Raw genomic sequence first — 22,555 nt, 5'->3', positions numbered from 1 at the left:
AACCAGTCTTTCCAGTAACTGGTCCGTTTCTTTCTTTTCCAGGGCTGCTTTTATACTTTGAGTTATACATAGAGATAAATGGAAAATACAAAGTCACGCAGGGTCAGCAGTCCTGACCCCTATTGAAACCAGGTGCTTCATATAAATGTATACAAAGGTCTTAGAGGGTTTTACATCATCTTCTAGCCAGGGGGCCTGCTAACATTTTATGACTCTTTCTGATGATGATTAGTCAACCAGAAAACTTATTTTCTCCAAAGGTGATTTTTCTTAAGTCAGGCACCACCCTCTGAAGGCAACACATAAAGTTTCATTCCTACAGGGCAAAGGTGCAGTAGGCTATAATCAAGAAAATAATTTACTAGCCTAAGGTCTAACGTGATTAATATCAAAGGTTATTGCTTATTTTTCCTATATGCTAGTTATATCAATTAATGTATATAAGGGACAAGGGATATAGAGACGTAGCAGCAAATATTGGCTCAACAACAAAATCCTCCACCAGTATATTTCTAACAACCCACTAATACTACACTAATGATTTCTAACTTCTCATAAGACTCTGTATTTAGAAAATTTACAGCATCTCGTGCTTCTCACGGTTGGGAGGCTGTGAACAATCACATGTGTGGTTGTAAGAGGCTGGATAAACTTGTCAGGCAGGCTAGAAAGCCATCAGGGGAGTGTTTGGATTGAAACACTCTTGTTACTCCCAGGAGACTTATTAACTGGAGCTCTAAGTTAACTTTTTTCAGAGAAAGGTGGTGGGGTATAGCCCCCTGTTAATGTCAGAAGAGTAGGTGGAAAGCATAATGCAGTAAAGCAGGCAGACTCTGGTTTTTGCGGGTAGATGCTTGAGAAAATCCAGGGGGACCCCTGAGGCCTGATCCTGCCTTTGCATATGTCAGGCCTGCTTCCTCATGACCTTTGCCATGGGTGGGATTCCTCACGCTGGCTCCTGGCACATAGTCTCCAAGTTGCTTCTTTGAAAATAGTCATAGTATCAGACTGCTTATTATCTCTTGGTTCTCATAAAATTATAGAGCTTGAAATAAATTTCAATTGTTTAGATTTCCAAAAAAGGTGATTTATTTCTCAGTAGATTCTATTAAGAAACAGAAGAATAAATATCATATCCTAACATATTTCAGAATAAGCACTGTAGGTAAAATAATTTCCTGTTGTTTGCCAAATATAAATTTGGAATTCATGCAGTGAGGTGATGGTAGTTCTAGAGCTAGATTTGCAAATGCTGAACTGTCAGTGGGACAGTTAGAAAAATTGCAGCCTGTTAAAAAAAAAAACCTATTAATAAATTGAATGCAGTTATTTCAGTCAGAATCCTAACCAGTTAAATAAATCTCTTTCTAACTCAATGTAATGACAGCTTTTATTTTACTGTTTTTGTCACTCCTTCATTAGATATTTTAGTTCATGTCAAAAAAATATGTGATTTTATTAGATATTATAACCTATTTGTATTAAGAATTATATTGAATATTTGAGTTGAGTATAGTGATGCATTAGCCATGGTGTCCCATTTCTGGTAATATTATTGGCTAATTAAAATGAATGAAAAAAGAAACTAACCTTTTCTAAAACAAAGTATCCCATTCAGAAAAGATATATGCTATAATAATTTTAGCACATTGACTTGATGTCTTGTTCCAGTTCAATTTGAATCAAAACCTTGAAAGTTTAGTTTATATAAGTAATTACATTAGTTTTAACTATGAAAAAAGAGGGAAATTATATGCCACTGATTAGCAGCATGTCAATCAGCTGCCAAGGACTAAAAATAAGAGTGTTTTACCCTTTCTCTCTTGAGTTTACTTTATGATTATCACTAGAGAACCATGAATAATTCAGTCAAAGATAATATATATGTAAGCATTCTATGCAAATTAAAAAACTTAAATTTCCCCCAATTCTACAATGTGAAAAACGTAAGAATACTGAAGATCTGAGTTCAGTGTACCTTTACTTGATTAAGAAAGAAATCATGAGAACCTATTATTTATAATGTGATAGTTCAGTCATTTGGGGTTTCAAAGATTAATAAGATACATTAATTTTCCTCAGCAAGCTTAGAAACATGTGGAGATGACAGATATGTAGCTAACCAGCACATTCGATCCTTTAGTTTTGAGCTTTTGAACAAAATATTTGTGACACATCGTTTTGATGTGCTAATGAAAAGAAATATTTAACATGAAAAAAAGTGGGTTAATTTCCCCTTCTTTGATCCTTAACCTAACTCCTAGTTCACACCTTCACCCATGATTTTGCTAACTTTACCAAAGGGCAACAATTTCCACCTAATCATGAAAACTCAGATTTAACGAATGGTCCAGCTCTCCACTTTTGCTATTAATAAGCTTTGCCAACAATTTAACTGAATCCTATCATGTTGGATCTTGACTACCTTTCAAATTTCTCTTAAAATAGCCATCCCTAGAGTTGATTTGTTACTTTACACATGTCCCTTTCGTGAATATACAGTTCAGTTCAGTTCAGTCACTCAGTTGTGTCTGACTCTGTGCCACCCCATGAATTGCAGGACGCCAGGCCTCCCTGTCCATTACCAACTCCTGGAGTTCACCCAAATTCATGTCCATCGAGCTGGTGGTACCATTCAGCCATTGAATCCTCTGCCGTCCCCTTCTCCTCCTGCCCCCAATCCCTCCCAGCATCAGAGTCTTTTCCAATGAGTCAACTCTTCGCATTAGGTGGCCAAAGGATTGGAGTTTCAGCTTTAGCATTAGTCCTTCCAAAGAACACCAAGGACTGATCTCCTTTAAAATGGACTGGTTGGATCTCCTTGCAGTCCAAGGGACTCTCAAGAGTCTTCTCCAATACCACAGTTCAAAAGCATCAATTCTTCAGTGCTCAGCTTTCTTCACAGCCCAACTTTCACATCCATACATGACGACTGGAAAAACCATAGTCTTGACTAGACAGACCTTAGTTGGCAAAGTAATGTCTCAGCTTCTCAATATGCTATCTAGGTTGGTCATAACTTTCCTTCCAAGGAATAAGCGCCTTTTAATTTCATGGCTACAATCACCATCTGCAGCGATTTTGGAGCCCCCAAAAATAAAGTCTGACATTGTTTCCACTGTTTCCCCATCTCTTTCCCATGAAGTCATGAGACCAGATGCCATGATCTTCGTTTTCTGAATGTTGAGCTTTGAGCCAACTTTTTCACTCTCCTTTTTCAATTTCATCAAGAGACTTTTTAATTCCTCTTCACTTTGCCATAAGGGTGGTGTCATCTGCATATCTGAGGTTATTGATATTTCTCCCAGCAATCTTGATTCCAGTTTCTGCTTCTGCCAGCCCAGCGTTTTTCATGAAGTACTCTGCATATAAGTTAAATAAGCAGGGTGACAATATATGGCCTTGACGTACTCCTTTCCCTATTTGAAACGAGTCTGTTGTTCCATGTCCAGTTCTAACTGTTGCTTCCTGACCTGCATATAGGTTTCTCAACAGGCAAGTCAGGTGGCCTGGTATTCCCATCTCTTTCAGAATTTTTCACAGTTTACTGTGATAGAAATAGTGGAAACAGTGTTAGATTTTATTTTGGGGGGCTCCAAAATCGCTGCAGATGGTGATTGCAGCCATGAAATTAAAAGACGCTTATTCCTTGGAAGAAAAGTTATGACCAATCTAGATAGCATATTCAAAAGCAGAGACATTACTTTGCCAACTAAGGTCCGTCTAGTCAAGGCTATGGTTTTTCCAGTAGTCATGTATGGATGTGAGAGTTGGACTGTGAAAAAGGCTGAGAGCCAAAGAACTGATGCTTTTGAACTGTGGTGTTGGAGAAGACTCTTGAGAGTCCATTGGACTGCAAGGAGATCCAACCAGTCCATTCCGAAGGAAATCAACCCTGGGATTTCTTTGGAAGAAATGATGCTAGAGCTGAAGCTCCAGTACTTTGGCCACCTCATGTGAAGAGTTGACTCATTGGAAAAGACTCTGCTGCTGGGAGGGATTGGGGGCAGGAGGAGAAGGGGACGACTGAGGATGAGATGGCTGGATGGCATCACTGACTCGATGGACGTGAGTCTGAGTGAACTCCGGGAGTTGGTGATGGACGGGGGCGCCTGGCATGCTGCGATTCATGTGGTTGCAAAGAATCGGACATGACTGAGCAACTGAACTGAAACACACAGTCAAAGGCTTTGGCATTGTCAATAGAGCAGCAATAGATGTTTTTCTGGAACTCTCTTGCTTTTTCGATGATCCAGCTGAATTAGGTAATCTGATCTCTGGTTTCTCTGCCTTTCCTAAAACCAGCTTGAACGTCTGGAAGTTCATGGTTCACGTATTGCTGAAGCCTGGCTTGGAGAATTTTGAGCATTACTTTACTAGCATGTGAGATGAGTGCAATTGTTCAGTAGTTTGAACATTCTGTGGCATTGCCTTTCTTTGGCATTGGAATGAAAACTGACCTTTTCCAGTCCTGTGGCTACTGCTGAGTTTTCCAAATTTGCTGGCATATTGAGTGCAGCACTTTCACAGCATCATCTTCCAGGACTTGAAATAGCTCAACTGGAATTCCATCACCCCCACTGGATTTGTTCGTAGTGATGCTTTCTAAGTAAGGCCCACTTGACTTCACATTCCAGGATGTCTGGCTCTAGGTGAGTGTTCACACCATCATGATTATCTTGGTCATGATCTTTTTTGTACAGTTCTTCTGTGTATTCTGGCCACCTCTTCTTAATAGCTTCTGCTTCTGTTAGGTCCATACCATTTCTGTCCTTTATTGAGCCCATCTTTGCATGAAATGTTCCCTTGGTATCTCTAATTTTCTTGAAGAGATCACTAGTCTTTCCCATTCTGTTGTTTTCCTCTATTTCTTTCCATTGATCGCTGAGGGAGGCTTTTTTTAATCTCTCTTTGCTATTCTTTGGAACTCTGCATTCAGATGCTTGTACCTTTCCTTTTCTCCTTTGCTTTTCGCTTCTGTTTTTTTCAAAGCTATTTTTAAGGCCTCCCCAGCCAACCATTTTGGTCTTTTACATTTCTTTTCCATGGGGATGGTCTTGATCCCTATCTCCTGTACAATGTCACGAACCTCAGTCCATAGTTCCTCAGGCACTCTATCAGTTCTACCCCCTTAAATCTATTTCTCACTTCCACTGTATAATCATAAGGTATTTGATTTAGGTCATACCTGAATGGTCTAGTGGTGTTCTCTACTTTCTTCAATTATGTCTGACTTTGGCTTAAGGAGTTCATGATCTGAGCCCCAGTCAGCTCCTAGTCTTTTTTTTGCTGACTGTATAGAGCTTTTCCATCTTTGGCTGCAAAGAATATAATCAATCTGATTTTGGTGTGACCATCTGGTGATGTTCATTTGTAGAGTCTTCTCGTGTTGTTGGAAGAGGGTGTTTTCTTTGACCAGTGTGTTCTCTTGGCAAAATACTATTAGCCTTTGCCCTGCTTCATTCTGTACTCCAAGGCCAAATTTGCCTGTTACTCCAGGTATTTCTTGACTTTCTACGTTGGCATTCCAGTCCCCTATAATGAAAAGGACACCTTTTTTGGGTGTTAGTTATAAATGGTCTTGTAGGTCTTCACAGAACCGTTCAACTTCAGCTTCTTCAGTGTTACTGGTTGGGGCATAGCCTTGGATTACTTTGATATTGAATGGTTTGCCTTGGAAATGAACAGAGATCATTCTGTCGTTTTTGAGAATGCATCCAAGTACTGCATTTTGGACTCTTTTGTTGACTATGATGGCCACTCCATATCTTCTAAGGGATTCCTGCCCACAGTAGTGCATATAATGGTCATCTGAGTTAAATTCACCCATTCCAGTCTATCTTAGTTCGCTGATTCCTAGAATTTCGATGTTCACTCTTGCCATCTCCTGTTTGACTACTTCCAGTTTGCCTTGATTCATGGACCTGACATTCCAGGTTCCTATGCAATATTGCTCTCTACAAAATCAGACCTTGCTTCTATCACCAGTCACATCCACAACTGGTATTGTTTTTGCTTTGGCTCCAGCCCTTCATTGTTTTTGGAGTTATTTCTCCACTGATCTCCAGTAGCATATTGGGCACCTATGGAACTGGGGAGTTCCTCTTTCATTATCCTATCATTTTGCGTTTTCATACTGTTCATGGGGTTCTCAAGGCAATAATACTAAAGTGGTTTGCCATTCTCTTCTCCAGTGGACCACATTCTGTCAGACCTTTCCACCATGACCCGCCCATCTTGGGTGGCCCCACAGGGCATGGCTTAGTTTCATTGAGTTAGACAAGGCTGTGGTCCTAGTGTGATTAGATTGAGTAGTTTTCTGTGCTTGTGTGTGTGTGTGTCTGTCTTCTGATGCCTGTATGGTCAAAGGTATTGTTTTTCCAGTAGTCATGTATGGATGTGAGATTTGGTCTATAAAGAAAGCTGAGTGCTGAAGAATTAATGTTTTTGAACTGTGGTGCTGGAGAAGACTCTTGGGAGTACCTTGAACTGCAAGGAGATCAAACCAGTCAATCCTAAAGGAAATCAATTCTGAATATTCATTGGCAGGACTGATGCTGAAGTTGAAGCTCCAATACTTTGGTCACCTGATGTGAAGAGCCAACTCATTGGAAAAGACCTGGATGCTGAAGACTGAGGTCAGGAGAAGCAGGTGACAGATGAAATGACTAGATAGCATCACTGACTCAAAGGACATGAATTTGAGGAAACTCTGGGAGATAGTAAAGGACAGGGAAGGCTAGCATGCTGCAGTATATGGGGTTGCAAAAACCTGGACATGACTTAGTGACTGAACACAGAGATAGTAGCCTTGGGTAGTCTCCTATTCCCCTAACAAGGGCCACGATAGCTGACACCAGTGCTCTGGAAGCTTCCACCTGAGTATGAGGCCTCACTTGCACTTAACTCTCATGTGATCCAATGTTTTGTTTTTAATTCAAAACAACTGAAGAACTAAAGGAAGCAATGGGAAAAGAGATGTGTACAGGGTACCATATTCATAAACCCCCTTACAACTATTAATATACTGTTGATTTCTAAAATAATATGAAGAGTATGATGAAAAGTTCTGGAATTTGAAGGAAAATCATCATTGACTAGTACTTGGGCCATTTTTATAAAGTTTCCAGATGTGCTCTATACAAATGTGGATCATCTATTTTTTGAATTTAGGGATTTACTATAGCAGATTTCCCAGGTGGTGCCAGTAGTAAAGAATCTGCCTGCCAATGCTGGTAGGTGTAAGTGACATGGGTTCAACCCCTGGGTGGGGGAAAATTTCCTGAAGTAGGGCATGGCAACCCACTCCACTATTCTTCACTGGGAAACCACATGTACAGAGGAGCCTGGTGGTCTACAGTCTATAGAGTAGCAAAGAGTCAGACAGAACTGAAGTGACTTAGCATGCACTATTATATCAAATTTGATTTTGTTCTCCAAAGTATTTGTCTGCTGGATCTATGAATTCTTATAAGAGCTGATTAATACATTCCATTATGATCATGGATTATCCATTTCTCCATTCCTCTGCCCATGTTTCATAAATATTTTCATATTCATACACAATTATGATTGTTACATCTTCTTAAATAGTGTTTGTTTTAGCATTTTATCATTTTTATCATTTTCTCATTATCAGTGGGAATATTTGTAACACACTTTACCAGCATTCTTGGTTCACTCTTTCCTTTCACTCCAGCTCACTATTCCCTATCTGCTCACATTTTCTCATTTTTTCAGTTTGAAGTCACTCCTTTACCATTCTAGTGAGGTCTGGAGGTGGTGAAATTTCTTCTTTGCAAATATATTTATTTCATCCTCACACTTGGAGAAAAAAATAAACTTTAGTTGGCCATAGGATTTTAGATTGAGAGTTGTTTTCCTCCTGGACTTTGGATACATCAATTTATTTCCAGCTTACACATAGTTTTGCTAATGAAACATCTATTGTCTAGCTTTTTTATAATCCTGGGTAGGTAGTTTATCTTTTTCCTTTAGAAATATATAAACAATTATCTTTATCCTGGGTAAACTGCAGTTTTATAAGGTAAGACTTTTTTTTTAATTTGAAATTGCAGGTTGTTTTTTCACTTCCTTCATAGTGACTTTGAAACACAATGTGGCTTTATTTGAAGTTTGATGATGATCAATTCGTATTTTTTTTCTTTTGTTGAGTGTGCTTTTGCTGCCACATTCAATAAATCATTGCATAACTGAAGATCACAAAGATGTATGACTATGTTCTCTTCTAAGTGTTTATAGTTATGCTTTTAAATTTATGTCCCTGCTCTACTCTGAGCTAACTTTTGTATGTGGTGTGTAGTAGGGTTCCAACTTCATTTTTTTTTTCTTGAATGTGAATATCCATTGGTCCTATAACTATTTGTTGAAAGGATATTTTTTACCCATTGAATTTTCCTGTCAAAATGGTCAAAGCCCAATTGATCATAAATAAATGAGTTTATTTATTGACTCTCAATTCTATTTCATTGATCTTACATCCATCTAATGCAAATACAATGCTGCCTTGATTATTATAGCTTTGCTGTATGTTTCAAAATCAGAAAGCATGAGTCTTCCAACATGGCTGTCATTTTTCAAGTTTGTTACCTTCTCTGAGTCCCTTTCATTTTCATATAAATTTTTGGAACAACTTGTCAGTTCTGCCCAAAAAATAGTTGGGATTTTGATAAAGATTTCATTGAATTGCTAGTGACCTACTGTAGAGTAGTACATCATTTGGACAGTATTGCCTATTAAGTCTTCCAATTAATCAACATGAAATATATCTCTATTAGGTCTACTTTTTTTCAACAATGGTTTGCAGTTTTCTTTTCATGAAAGTGTTGCACATTTGTGTTCAATTTATTCATTTTGTTTTTTTGATGCAAATGTAAATGAAATGTTTTCCTAATTTTTTCTTGATCACTGTTAGTCTATAGAAATACAATAGATAGTTTCTGGAAACACAACGGATTTTTATATCAAATTTTATTATACACCTTGCTAAACTTATTAGGTCTAAAATTTATTTTGAGGATTATCTATGACTTTTATATAATATCATCTCATTGGTAAACAGAAACTGTTTTGATTCTTAGTTTCCAATACAAATGATTTTTAAATTTTTCTTGCTTACTTGCTCTGGCTACAAGTTCCAATTCAATGCTGAAGAGAAGTACCAAGAGGAGAGATACTTGTTTTGTCCCTGAGAAAAGCTTTAGTCACGTCACCATTAAGTATGTCAGCTGTGCTTTTGTTTTCTGTTTTGCCCATAAATAACATTTATTAAAGAACATCTCTTTTGTTCATACTTTATTGCCATTTCTTTTAATAATAAAATGGTTTTGGATTTTGTCAAGTGGTTTCCCTATATCTACTGAGATGACCCTTTGGTTTTCTTATTTATTCTGTTACTCTTTTGTAGTACATTGATATTTGTACATAGAACCACCTTTTCATTAAGGAATAATTGATCATAGCATATCTTTATTTTTACATGTTGCTAGATTCTGCTTGCTATTTTAAAGGAGTTTTGCATTCACATTCATATGACATATTGGTCAGTAGTCTGTGCACCATCTTTCTTTTTTTGTTGTTGTTATCAGGATGATATTGGCTTCACATTATAAGTTGGAAAATGATTCCTTCTCTTCATTGTCTTTTGCAGGTTGTGAAGGATTAGTATTAATTCTTCTTTAAATGTTTGGTAAAATTTAGCAGTGAAGCCTGGGCTTGGCTCTGCATTATAGGAGTATGTTTGATTTTTAAATCAATAACCACTTAGTCACTGAGCAGTTCATCCATTTGCAATGTGGGAGATGTGGGCAGGAGACTTGGGTTCAATGCCTGGGTAGGGAGGATGCCCTATAGAAACGAAATGGCAACCTACATAAGCATTCTTACCTGGAAAATTCCAATCTATGGGGTCACGAAAGAGTTTGACATGTCTGGGCTACTAAACAATGAAACCAATCCTTCATAATTGGAGGGCTATTCAGTTTTCTGGACTTCCCTGGTAGCTCAGCTAGTAAAGAATCTGTCTGCAATGTGGGAGACCTGGATTTGATCTCCAGGCTGGGAAGATCCCCTGGAGAAGAGAACAGCTACTCACTCCAGTATTCTGGCCTGGAGAATTCTATGGGGTCACAAAGAGTCAGCCTGAGCGACTTTCACTTTTTAGATTTTCCATCTCTTCTTAAGAAAGTTTGGATCATTTTGTCTTTCCAGGAATCCATTTATTCTAGATTATCTGATTTTTGACACACAACTGTTTATTTTATTTCCTTATAATGTCATTTTAGAAAAGCTGGAAATGGCTTTCCTAAATCTTTCCTTTTGGTCTAGTGAGAAGTTTATCAAACTGTTGATCTTTTCAAAGAGACAACTCTTCAGTTCACTGAATGTTTCCACTAGCTATCTACTCTCCTTTTCATTTTTCTTTACTGTAATCTTAAAATTTCCTTCTTCCTGCTTGATTTTAGTTTCATCTTTATTTTAGCTTCTTATTATGGAAAGTTAGGTTATTGATTTGTCATATTCCTTCTTTGTAATATAGGCATATACAGCTACAAATTTCCCTCTGTTACACTAGCTTCCTCTCCAGAATTTTTGGTATATTTTTTATATTTTCATTCATAATTTTCTAATTTAACTTGTGATTTCTTCCTTGGGCCATAGGAAACTTAGGGCTATTGCCTAATTCTCAGGTATTTATGAATACCCAAACTCCTTTCAGTTATACATTCTAGTTTCACCAGAATGTGGCTGAAATATACTGAATTGTGTACTACAACATACTCCAGCATAATCAGTTCAGTTCAGTCACTCAGTTATGTCCGATTTGCAACCATATGGACTGCAGCATGCCAGGCCTACCTGTCCATCACCAACTCCTGGAGTATACTCAAAATCATGTCCTTTGAGTGATGCCATCCAACCATCTCATCCTCTGTCATCTCCTTCTCCTACCATCAATCTTTCTCAGCATTAGGGTCTTTTCAAATAGGTCAGTTCTTCACATCAGATGGCCAAAGTATTGGAGTTTCAGCTTCAGCATTAGTTCTTCCAGTGAATATTAAGGACTGATTTGCTTTAGGATGTACTGGTTGAACCTCCTTGCAGTCCAAGGGACTCTCAAGTCTTCTCCAACACTGCAATTCAAAAGTATCAATTCTTCCGTGCTCAGCTTTCTTCATAGTCCAACTCTCACAGCCATTCATAACTACTAGAAAAACCATAGCCTTGGCTAGGCGGACCTTTGTTGGCAAAGTAATGTCTCTGCTTTTCAATATGCTATCTAGGTTGGTCATAATTTTTCTTCCAAGGAGTAAGCGTCATTTAATTTCATGGCTGCAGTCACCATCTGCAGTGATTTTGGAGCCAAAAAAAAAAAAAAAGTCTGACACTGTTTCCCCATCTGTTTCCCATGAAGTGATGGGACCAGATGCCATGATCTTCATCTTCTGAATGTTGAGCTTTAGCCAACTTTTTCACTCTCCACTTTCACTTTCATCAAGAGGTTTTTTAGTTCCTCCACTCTTTGCCATAAGGGAAAACTCAATTAATAAATGCTAAATGTTATAAATAGCATCCCCTCATTCAAAAATGAAGGCTGCTGATACTTCTATCATTACTTCTAGTTCTCTTCTAATGACAAAATAAGAATATGTCTATACAGATTCAAAGATAATTTTCAACTTAGCATGTCATACAGCTTCAAGTTACTCCTCACGCTAGTTTTTAATTTATAAATAAATACCAATCAGTCTAAAACAGTCAAGGCATCTACCAAGATTTAAACCCTGTCATTATAGCTTGATTTTTGGCTATGCATATAAATTGTTAATAGCATTTCTAGTTTTCCAGATATTAAGTATATTACAATCAAACATAAATCTTGTGACAGGCACATGAAGTAATATCTTTTTCTTCAGCTGAACATTTTGTTTTGTGATAACTGAAGAGTGACATGCAGTTACAAAAATAATACAGAGAAATCTCAAGATCCATTAAGGTACCTCCAATGACAATGCTTTACACAGTAGTACAATCAATATGACATTGATATCATCAAGATAACAAACAATTCCATCAACATAAGGATCTTTCATTTTGCTGTTAAATCAATACACCCACTTTCCCCAAAACACACACCTTTATTAACCTCTGGCAAATACTAATCTGTCTTCAACTTCTATTATTTTATCTTTTCAAGAATATTATATAAGTGAAATCATATGTTACGCTACCCTTGGGAACTGGCATTTTTTTTCCCTTCCCATTTTTCTATTGCTGAGTTGCACTCTATGATACGGATAAACAGTCATGTTTCGGGTTTTGGGCCAACATATATACATTTCTGTAATATAACTAATCACGAGTCCTAACACTGATTCCTGAAATAGGCACCTGTTTATTTTTTTTAAAGAAACTGTCAAAACATATTACAGAATGACTATATCATTTTGCATTACTATGACCAAGTTATACAGTTACTCTACATTCTTGACAGTATTTCCTGGTATCAATTACTTTTTAAATTATCATTTTATTAGTCTTAATAAATATGTAATATCTCATTATAATTTTAATAATGAGTTCTCTAATATCTAATTATATTGAACATCTTTAACACAACTATTTATTATCTCTAAATCTCTTCAATAAAATATCTGTTCACTTCTTTTGCCTATTTTTTTTTAAAAACTGGATTGCTTTTTCAATGTTGTTTTATGAGTCCTTAGTATATCCTAAATTCCAGTTTTCTCTTGTATATGTGAATTGCAATTAATTTCTCCTAGCCTGTACCTTGAATTTTTATCCTTTTTACATGGCCTTACACAGCAAGTTTTTAATTTTGATGAGATCATTTGATCAGCTTGTCTTTTTATGGGTTATGCTTTCATATCAAATAAAAATTTCTTTCTCTAGTCCTAGATCCTGAATAAACACTTTTGGTTATGGATATCCAATTGATCCAGCACCACTTATTGCAAAGGCTACCTTTCTTCCACTGAATTGCACTTTACCTCTGTGCTTTAAAGCGATTGAGACATAGTTGTATGGGTCTATTTCTTAATTCTCTATTCTGTTTCACTTATCTATGTGCCTTTCCCTATGCCAATATTATAATCTTTGTTACAATACGCCCTGAAATTGGATAGAATCATCCTCTTTTCTTTCTCCCTTTCCAAAAGTGTTCTAGCTAATCTACTTTCTTTGTCTTTCCACATATGTTTTAAATTTATCTTGTCTATATCTGCACAAATACCTCATTGGAATTTGGATAGAAATTATGTTAAACCTCTTCAATTTGGGGAGAATTGGCAATGCAACTGTGTTATTCAATTGACCAATCTGACCTTAGTTCTTGAGACCAACAAAGGAATGTGTCAGGAACTGGGCTTGTTCTCTGTCTAAAACCTGCTTACCTCCCTGCGCAGCCACAGGAGGCATGCCAGGTACTTCCTCTAGGAAATGGAAACTCACTCCAGTATTCTTGCCTGGAGAATCACATGGACTGAGGAGGCACAGTCCATGGGGTGACAAAAGAGTTTGGACATGACTTAGCAGCCAAATCATGACAACAAAAAATGGTCTTTGTTGAATCATGGCTCACCATTCAATACCCAGGGATCTACCTAACAAATGCTAATTTAACAGAAATCACAACACTGGCAAAGATACTGGCATAGTCCCTGAAACCAGATTAAGGCTCATTTTGGGCAGAGGGTACCTCCAGGGTGTCTACAATGGGGAAGCAGTGCTCATTAGGTTGGACACTTGTCCCTTGGACCAAAAGAAGAGTGGCAGACAAGAGTCAGAATGCATCCCTCAGATATGCCAGGCCTGGTTCAGAGCCACTAAGCTCTTCATGACTAGATCGAAGGGTTTCACTGTAATCACTGTAAGATACAATGCTTGAAAATCTAATTGACTTATAAGAACTATATTATATGGTTACTAAGCTGTTGATAAAGTGCTGGCAGCACCATTTTAGCTCCTCATATAAACTTTTGAGTCATATTTTTACATTTATTTCTTAGCTCTTCTTATTGTGTCAAACATTTCTTCATCTTGCATTCACATAATTTAGCTCACAGATTTCACTACACTTTTTTACTGAGCAAGGTGTCAGTGCTTCAGTGATTCCTGTAAAAGTACCTTTTCCAGGGAATCTGTAGAAATGCTTCATTTAGCTTAGGTATCTAGATACTCCTACAAAACAACCACACCAAATGGCCCCACAAATAACTGAATTTAAATTATGAAACTGCTTTCATAACTGTTGGCTCATCTATCTGAATATGGAAAATAATTTTTTCTATAAATCAGAATTAGTACATATTCCTTAGTGAATGCAATGCCTTAGTGAATGACACTAAAATGAATGTTTTGTGTCATTAGAAAGAATTACTAAAAATCATGAAGTATAGCCTCAATGTTAAAAAAATGAGTTAAACATAAAACATTTCTTGACATAATAGTAACATATAAATTTCATTTTCTTCACTGTAGGTGTGCTAAGAACAGATAATACTTGGCTACATATAGATGGTTCTCCAGTTTATCAAGCTTAGAGATTACCATCTTCTAAAACGCCTCCTAGTTCCATTTTGTAATTAAAATTATTTGATACGCACCTGTGCCTTGGACAATGCTCTCCTTACATCATTCAAATATTTACATTAATATCTTTGTGTTTTCCCTAATGAGGCCTTTTCAATGTTCAGTTCAGTTACTCAGTCATGTCCGACTCTTTGCAACCCCATGAATCGCAGCACGCCAGGCCTCCTTGTCCATCACCAACTCCTGGAGTCCACCGAAACCCATGTCCATCAAGTTGATGATGCCATCCAACCAACTCATCCTCTGTTGTCCCCTTCTCCTCCTGCCCTCAATCTTTCCCAGCATCAGGGTCTTTTCAAAATGAGTCAGCTCTCCACATCAGGTGGCCAAAGCATTGGAGTTTCAGCTTCAACATGAGTCCCTCTAATGAACACCCAGGACTGATATCTAGGATGGACTGGTTTGATTTCCAGTTCAAAAGTGTCAGTTCTTAGGCGCTCAGCTTTCTTCACAGTCCAACTCTCACATCCATACATGACCACTGGAAAAACCATAGCCTTGACTAGATGGACCTTTGTTGGCAAAGTAATGCCTCTGCTTTTCAATATGCTATCAAGATTGGTCATAACTTTTCTTTCAAGGAGTAAGTGTCTTTTAATTTCATGGCTGCAGTCACCATCTGCAGTGATTTTGAAGCCCAGAAAAATAAAGTCAGCCACTGTTTCCACTGTTTCCCCATCTATCTTTCATGAAGTGATGGGACTGGATGCCATGATCTTAGTTTTCTGAATGTTGAGCTTTAAGCAAACTTTTTCACTCTCCTCTTTCACCTTCGCCAAGAGGTTTTTTAGTTCTTCCTCACTTTCTGCCATAAGGGTAGTGTCATCTGCATATCTGAGGTTATTGATATTTCTCCCAGCAATCTTGATTCTAGCTTGTGTTTCCTCCAGCCCAGTGTTTCTCATGATATACTCTGCATATAAGTTAAATAAGCAGGGTGAAAATATATAGCCTTGATGTTAAGTGATAAAAAAAAAATAAAATAAAGTGAGTTAGAGATAATAGAAAATGCTTGAGAATGCATGTTCACTCATTAGATCTAATCATTTGCAGTACTTTCATCAAATTAAAAGAAAACTAATACTTAAATACACAAAGTGCTTCATTGTGATGCTATATTTCTATGTCCTACAGTGCTAACTGGCTGCTTGGTGAGCCAAAGACACTCCTTGGAAGGAAAGTTATGACCAACCTAGACAGCATATTAAAAAGCAGAGACATTACTTTGCCAACAAAGGTCCATCTAGTCATGGCTATGGTTTTCCAGTAGTCATGTATGGATGTGAGAGTTGGACTATAAAGAAAGCTGAGTGCTGAAGAACTGATGCTCCAACTGTGTTGGAGAAGACTCTTGAGAGTTCCTTGGGCTGCAAGGAGATCCAACCAGTCCATCCTAAAGGAGATCAGTCTTGAGTGTTCATTGGAAGGACTGATGTTGAAGCTGACATTCCAATACTTTGGCCATTTGATGCAAAGAGCTGGCTGATTTGAAAAGACCCTGATGTTCGGAAAGATTGAAAGCGGGAGGAGAAGGGGACGACAGGGGATGAGATGGTTAGATGGCATTGCGGACTCAATGGACACAAGTTTGGGTAAACTCCAGGAGTTGGTGACGGACAGGGAGGCCTGGTGCACTGCCGTCCATGGAGGCGCAGAGTCAGACATGACTGAGCGACTAAACTGAACTGAACTGAGCCAAAGAAATTACCACAGGAATATCTATTACTTTTCAACTAATAGCATTAAAAATTCAGTATGTATTTATATACTCTATTTAATACTGAATGTAGTTACACAATAGAAGATCAATAAGAGAAAAATTGGCAAAGCAGGAGTCAATATAAGATCTTATTTTCACAGGGTCTTAGTCACTATCTGGTCACCAACCTGGCACCTTCAGAAGATACAATTTTCATGTTCATAGGGTACTGTTTAGTATACTTAAGAGTCACTTGATTACAACACTGAGTATACCCAGGAATGTATATGTGATGACTATCAAAGTTTCATCAAAACTGTGCACTATTTGTTATTCCTTAGTTCTCACACACTAAACCACTAACTTGAATGGAATTCCAGTGAGCTGAAAGAGTTAAGAGAGCCTCATGCTGCCCTGAAAATCTCTATTTTGGATCAAAACTAAGAATGCAGTTTGACATTAAAACTCCTATATAAGAGTGATGCACAGAAGAATAGAGCAAAGGACTGCTATAACTTAATCACAAATTTTCCATCCTGTATTTTTTTACAGAAGGGATGCGACCTATCCGGTTGAACATTTTTCCATAAATAAGTCCTAAGTTTTACAGGAAAACAGAGACATTAAAACAAATACCAGAAAAAGTGAGTGAAATACATCCTATAATTAATATAATCTACAACCAGATGACTGAGTAACAAGCAAAAGATGTTTAAAATTAATGAAGAAATCTGTCAATAATTATTTCTAGTCTGACTCCATGCTAAGAATCAAAAATCATTTTAATGAAAAATATCATAGGAAATAAAGGAACACTTGAGCAAGCTACAAGAAAATAAAAACTCCACTGCTAGATGTGAAATTACTGAATCAAATAGAGAAATTCTTTAAGGTTACTCTTTTTCTTTTGCAATAGATATTTCAGGAGGAGGGCAAAATAGTTTCTAGAACATCTGCAGTGATTTTGGAGCCCAAGAAAATACTTTCTCACTGTTTCCATTGTTTCCCCATCTATTTGCCATGAAGTGATGGGAATGGATGCCATGATCTTCATTTTGAATGTTGGGTTTTAACCGCTTCACTCTTCTCTTTCACCTTCATCAAGAGGCTCTCCAGGATGTCTGGACTAGATGAATGATCACACTATCGTGGTTATCTGGGTCATGAAGATCTATTTGTTTAGTTCTTTTTTGTATTCTTGCCACCTCTTCTTAGTATCTTCTGCTTCTGTTAGATCCCTACCATTTCTGTCCTTCATTGTGCCCATTTTTGCATAAAATGTTCCGTTGGTATCTCTAATTTTCTTGAAGAGATCTCTAGTCTTTCCCATTCTTTTGTTTTCCCTCCATTTCTTTGCATTGATCACTGAAGAAGGCTTTTTTATTTCTCCTTGCTATTCTTTGCAACTTTGCATTCATATGGCTATATTTCCTTTTCTCTTTTGCCTTTAGCTTCTCTTCTTTTCTCAGCTATTTGTAAGGCCCCCTCAGAAAACCATTTTGCCTTTTTGCAATTCTTTCCCTTGGGAATGGTTTTGATCACTGCTTCCTGTACAATGACACAAACCTTTGTCCATAGTTTCTTCAGGCACTCTATCGATCTAACCCCTTATATTTGTCACTTCCACTGTATAATCATAAGGGATTTGATTTAGGTCAAATCTGAATGGCCTAGCGATTTTCTTTACTTTCTTCAATTTCAGCCTGAATTTGGAAATAAGAAGTTCATGATTTGAGCCACAGTCAGCCCCTAGTCTTGTTTTTGCTAACTGTATACAGCTTCTACATCTTTGACTGCAAATAATATAATCAGTCTGATTTTGGTACTGACCATCTGGTGATGTCCAAGTGTACAGTCTTCTCTTGTGTTGCAAGAAGAGGGTGTTTGCTATGATCAGTGTGTTCTCTTGACAAAACTCTTGTTAGCCTTTGCCCTGCTTTATTTTGTACTCCAAGACCAAACTTGCCTGTTATTTCAGGTATCTCTTGACTTCCTACTTTTGCACTCCAGTACCCTATGATGAAATGGACATCTTTTTTGGGGGGGGGGGGTGGTGGGGTGGGGGGTGTTAGTTCTAGAAGGTTTTGTAGGTCTTCATAGAACTGTTCAGTTTCTTCAGCATTAGTGGCTGGGGCATAGAGTTCATTACTCTGATAGTGAATGATTTGTCTTGGAAATAAAGAGATCATTCTTTTTTTTTGAGATTGTGCCCAAGTACTGCATTTTGGACTCTTTAGTTAGACTATGAGGGCTACTCCTTTTCTTCTAAGGGATTATTGCCCACAGTAGTAGATGTAATGATCATATGAATTAAATTCATCCATTCCTGTCCATTTTAGTTCACTGATTCCTAGAATGTCATCATTCACTCTTGCCATCTCCTATTTGACCACTTACAATTTACACCGATTCATGGACCTAACATTCCAGGTTCCTATGTTCTTTTCAGCATCGTACTTTACTTTCACCACCAGACACATCCACAGCTAGGCATTGTTTCTGCTTTGGCTCAGACTCTTCACTCCTGGAGCTATTTCTCTGCTCTTCTCCAGTAGCATATTGGGCACCTACCAACCTGGGGAGTTCATCTTCCAGTGTCATAGGAACTGGCTGTGGGTAAAACTGGGTCTTGCTCTGGTGGGCAAGGCCATGCTCAGTAAATCTTTAATCCAATTTTCTGCTGATGGGTGAGGCTGTGTACCTGTAACATTAACTGCATCTGAAACAACATGTCTTATTTCTCAACTACCTCAGGAGAAGATTTTGGTTTTCTTTTTTGGTTTCTTTTTTGTTTTGCTTTTTTGTTGGTTTTAAATCTAAGGCTAATTCCATTTCCACACTGCCCCCCACCTCCCGGCTTGGATCACTCTGATATGAGTTTCATTTTAAAGATGAGATGTATTTAATAGCCTCAATCTCAATTATATGGTGTATATAAACATTTGCAATTCTGGCAGAAGAGAGACATGATTTTGCATAATTCATCTCAATGAAAGTTTATATGTCTAGACATAATAAAACATTGGGTAGGTTTATTTAATAAATCCACACATAGAAAGGGTAATTTAAGAGAAGTATTTCAAAAAAAATCACAATCTAAATTCATCTACTTATATTTTTGTTATAAATGCAAATTTCTATATGCATACTGCATTAAATAGTTATCAATTATAAATATCTTGCCTTTCATTAAAAACTTCAAACGTTCATATATTCATCTTTTCAAACTATAGAACCACAGTCCATGATCCTTTTTCCTTTTTTTGGAAAGGAACAATAGTATTAATATAATATGCTGCACTGTAGTTTTCCTGTACATTATTAGAATTAGGTGGCGTGTTTTAAATATTCCTTTTAAAAGAAGGCAAGACTTACCATTATCAAATTACGTCAGCTTTCTCTAGCCTCCAGTGATAACGAGGAAAATTTTATTTTTCAAAACTTTTTGAAAAACAACAGAATTCTAAAAGTTCTGCTTTAATATTCCATAAAATCAATTGTAATTAATTCTTAGGTTCACATGTGTTTTAAAGTTAAGTAAAACTTCAACAATTTTCCATAAAATGATTTGAAATATTTGACATAATATTAAATGCTTTTCCACTGTGTACAATTATATTTTTCTTAATGAGAGCTAATATTAGTATGTTCAGTTTGTGGCTCATTACAGTATAAAAACTATACTTTTTAAGTGCAGAATATAGCTGTTAACTTAGCAAAGGTTTTAAAAGAGAATACTGAGTACAGATTTTTGTTTCTCTTATTTCAATAATATTTTATTATCAAACACTAGACATGAATTCATGAGTTGGAATTTAATTCTAATTTAAAGACAAAATAAAAAAATGCCTTGCAAAATTTTCTGTCAAAATTCCCAGTAAATGATTAGAAAGTAATATAATAAGATGCAAACAATGAATAGGAAAACTGAGGAGTAAAGAAAGATAAAGCAGAGATATCATCTTTCAGTACTAGTAAAAGTGAAAGTGAAAGTGTTAGTCGCTCAGTCCTGTCAGACTCTTTGCAACCCCATGGACTGTATCCTGCCAGGCTCCCCGTCCATGGAATTCTCCAGGCAAGAATACTGAAGTGGGTTGCCATTCCCTTCTCCAGGGGATCTTCCAGACCCAGGGACTGAACCTGGCTCTCCTGCATTGTAGGCAGATTTTTTACCATCTGAGCCACCAGGGAAGCTACATAAAATTAGGCTAGTGATTATTTTCAAGTAAAGATTTTGTATGTGTGTGTTTGTGTTTAGTTTCTCAGTCCTGTCTGACTCTTTGCGACCCTTCTGACTGTTGCCTGTTGGGTTCTTCTCTCCATTGGATAATTCAGGCAAGAATACTGCAGTGGGTTGCCATTTCTTCCACCAGGGGATCTTCCCGACCCAGGGATCTTCCCGACCCAGGGATAGAATTTGTGTCTCCTGCACTTCAGGCTAATTCTTTACCTGCTGATCAATCAGGGAAGCCCCAAAGATTTTGTATACAAGTTAAATGAGGATTATGTAGCAATAATAATTTATCTCAATGTTTTTTCAAGCAGCCCCAACCCTACAAAGTGATTTTGTACTTTAATTATTTAATCTATTACATATTTCATTTACATATTAAACTGTTGATTTATTGATTTATTGGTTTCTTGGAAAATTGCATCTTCTAGTATCTCTGCTACTTTAAAAAGATTTAAAACTGATTTTAAATCAAATTTATTCAGGTACTCTTAAATAGTTTACACAGGCTAATTTTAAATGTCATGTATATTTGAAGTTACTCAAAATATTATACTATTAAATATTTAATAATATCATTACAAAAATTTAAGTTATTCAAGGCCAGATTCTACAGGCATAGGGATCACTACTTCTGGTTCTCAAAACTTCAAACAAGTCCATTGAGATTTATGCTTTTTTTTTTCATAATTTAATAATGTGGCTTAAGTTGTTGCTAGCTTTGCAAAAATACAGTGTAATAGCACAGATGTGACTGTTAATTAAAAAGTCTCTTGTGAGAGAAGATGGGTTTCTGGGTGATGTTTTGAGTAAGATTATGCCATTTAGAAAAAAAAGTCTGAGTACACAAAATCCTGAGCTTATAAACAGTGTGTGCCTAGGAGACCACTACTTTTTTTTTAATCCCTAAACACCTCAGCAAATGAAGAGAACTGAGGTAATTTAAACATACCTGAGTGTTTTTATATTTCCTTTAAGTGAATCACATTTCTGCCAGTGTCAAAATTTATCTTTAATTTCTGAGAATGTAGTTTTGTAACTTTAAAATTGTGTTTGCTGTTAACCATATAGCTGACAGGCACACTTGAGTCTTTATATCACTTTTCACCTCAGTGATATTCAAAATGTCAAACTTCAGGAGACAGCAAAGGACAAGGAAACCTGGCTTGCTGCAGTCCATGACGTCAAAAGGGTCAAACATGACTTAGCGACAACAACAAAAACTTCATAAGTAATTGACTGCATTTTACATAGTTTTAAACATAAGATGAAGCTAATATGCTCTTCTAAATAATCAGAAAAATACTTAACTTTAAATAAAACCAATTCAACTGTTGGTTGGTACCAAGATATTTTGTCTATGATAAATGATAAATTATTTTCCTAAATTGATCCAATTTTACCAGATCTTTTAAAAATTAATTTATTTTTTATTGAAGGACAATTGCTTTATAGAATTTTGCTGTTTTCTATCAAACCTCAACATGAATCAGCCACAGGTATACATATATGCCCTCCCTTTTGAACCTCCCATCTCCCTCCCCAGATACAGAGCCCCTGTTTGAGTTTCCTGAGCCATACAGCAAATTCCTGATGGCTATCTATTTTAAATAGGTAACGCAAGTTTCTGGAGAAGGCAATGGCAACACACTCCAGTAATCTTGCCTGGAGAATCCCATGGACGGAGGAGCCTAGTAGGCTGCCACCTACGGGGTCACACAGAGTCGGACACAACTGAAGCGACTTAGCAGCAGCAACAGCAGCAGCAGCAATGTTAGTTTCCAGGTTACTCTTTCCATACATCTCACCCTCTCCATCCCCTCCCTAGATCTTTCATTTAAATCATGATGAATTATTATTAATTCAAATAATTAAAGAAAATATACCATAAATATGCATGCATTCAATACATGCATGAGAGAATCACTTCAGTTCAGTCGCTCAGTTGTGTCCGACTCTTTGTGACCCCATGAATCACAGCAAGCCAGGCCTCC

Source organism: Capricornis sumatraensis, chromosome 4 (assembly GCF_032405125.1).
Source record: "Capricornis sumatraensis isolate serow.1 chromosome 4, serow.2, whole genome shotgun sequence".
NCBI classification, from domain to species: Eukaryota; Metazoa; Chordata; class Mammalia; order Artiodactyla; family Bovidae; genus Capricornis; species Capricornis sumatraensis.
Note: the sequence above shows the minus strand (reverse complement) of the source record.